The sequence below is a fragment of the Cebus imitator genome, unplaced genomic scaffold (genome assembly GCF_001604975.1).
Source record: "Cebus imitator isolate Cc_AM_T3 unplaced genomic scaffold, Cebus_imitator-1.0 Scaffold0, whole genome shotgun sequence".
NCBI classification, from domain to species: Eukaryota; Metazoa; Chordata; class Mammalia; order Primates; family Cebidae; genus Cebus; species Cebus imitator.
In genome coordinates, this window is record NW_016107315.1 from 2,609,894 (window position 1) to 2,611,937 (window position 2,044).

Consider the following 2,044-nt stretch of genomic DNA (forward strand, 5'->3'; position numbering starts at 1 on the left):
AAAAAAAAAAAAAAACATGTCTGAACAGAGTGCTAGATTCTACCAAAGTAGCCCCAATTAAAGAAGATGACAAATCTCTCCTGCATCTGGAGAATTTCTGGCAAAAACACCAAAGCCAGGTCTCTGGTGCCCGCAGAAGAAAGCTAGAGAAATGTTCTGATCAGAGGCCATATAGAACACAATGATGCCTGGTACACACCAGTGTTCTGTCAATGGGAATGCCCATTGTTCCCAAACGAGAACATGCCAAACAGTTACCTCCTGGCTTCTCCATACAAACTGTCAGGAAAAAACCTTCTACTGCCAGGAATGGTCTTGGACTTTATAGTACGGACTCCCGCCTACCAGCACTGAATAAAGACATCCTCAAAATTCCCTCACCTGTCCAGAGCACCAGCAGGTGCAGACAGTTGCCTTCCTCACCTGACATGGAAACTGAGCCCCTGAACCCTGCACAGCACCACAGCACTCAGCCACATTTCTACTACTACTCATACTACTAAGATTAGAGGTCCTATATAATAATATACATTAACTACTACTAACAGCCAGCACTGACCACCCTCAAAGCTCAAGACCCTCATCTCCATGCCTCAATGCAACCTGCAAAGAACATTATATTAAGCTCATTTTACAGATGGAAAAACGAAACAAAACCAAAGCTCAGAGAGGTTAACAGCTTATCCAGGGTCAAAAATTGAGCAAGAAAAAGTAGGATGACTCCAAAAACCAAGTTCTTCCCATTGTACTAGGCACTTCTCTCAGACTTTTTCTAAAGACATAGAAAATTCTAAGCCTTATTTCCAAGAGTTTCTGAAGTTGATCCATTTAACTAAGAGGTGGCCAAAAAGGTGTCTTTGTCCGGGCATGGTGGCTCATGCCTGTAATCCAAGCACTCTGGAGGCCAAGACGGGCAGATCACCTGAGGTCAGGAGTTCAACACCAGCCTGACCAACATGGTGAAACCCCGTCTTAAGTAAATAAAAAAAATAAAGGTGTCTTTACGCAATCACATTGCCTCCAAGACAACAAATAAACAAGTTTTTATTTTCTTTGATAAAGTGAATAGTCCAGATGGAAAATGAGAGATATTTTGAAGAATTTATTTATAATCTAAATACCTTGATTTTACATTTCTTCATTTATTTTTGCCCAAGATACATATAGAGAGAAATAAGAAGACAGCAAAAGGCAGAATTTCATTTTACTAGATCTTGAATGAAGAGTAATAAAGCAAAAAAAAATCAGATTTACATTATATTTTATGCAGTAAAAATTAAGAGGCAAGTGACTTCAAAAAGACTGAGGCTTACCTCAGTCTTACTCCTTCTTTTCCAAGGGACAGCACTCCAAGTGATCAGCAGACACTCCCAGCCTACATACAGTGAACCAGACATAGGGGATAAGTAACGCCTTCATGCTCCCAAAACCACAGTGGGAAGGAGTGTGATGGCTTCCTAGGGAACCTGAACACATATAGTATTCGTAAATTACGGCTCATTGAGACACAAACCAAAACAAAATGTTTTACCTGTGGTTTGTCTACAGGAGTACTTAAATTTAACAGGTATACAAAATAATGCAAAAATAATCCCATACTAAAATGAACTCACAGTGATAGCTAAACTTATTCCATGGAAATGTTAGGATAATTGTCATATTAACGTTAACATTAAATGTTAAGATAATTGTTTATAATTAACACATTATAAAAACTTTATTCAATGGTTTTACTGAGTAAAAGTTTGATATACCTCAATCACTTCTTTCTTCATAGACCTATAGCCACCTCTAAACCAGGAACTACCACTATCAAAATGTTAAAAATATCATCAGCATTGTGGAGGTGCCCAAAGCATGCCTGGCATAATGTAATAAATGTTGGTTTATGAAAGAATGAATGTACAGAGAGAAAGAATACTACTTTTTTTTTTTTGAGACGGAGTTTCGCTCTTGTTACCCAGGCTGGAGTGCAATGGCGCGATCTCGGCTCACCGCAACCTCCGCCTCCCGGGTTCAGGCAATTCTCCTGCCTCAGCCTCCC

At 39.4% G+C, this 2,044-nt stretch overlaps 1 protein-coding gene across 1 annotated transcript in view; it reads right to left on the minus strand.

Annotated features, from left to right (window-relative positions):
• The window catches only part of RAD54L2 (RAD54 like 2), a 93,799-nt gene extending 91,881 nt beyond the window's left edge, over window positions 1–1,918 (minus strand). The window contains exon 1 of the mRNA XM_037736699.1: window positions 1,314–1,918. The gene's annotated coding sequence lies outside the window, so the exon portion shown is untranslated. The remainder of the gene's footprint in view (window positions 1–1,313) is intronic.
• Between the last annotated feature and the right edge of the window lie 126 nt (window positions 1,919–2,044).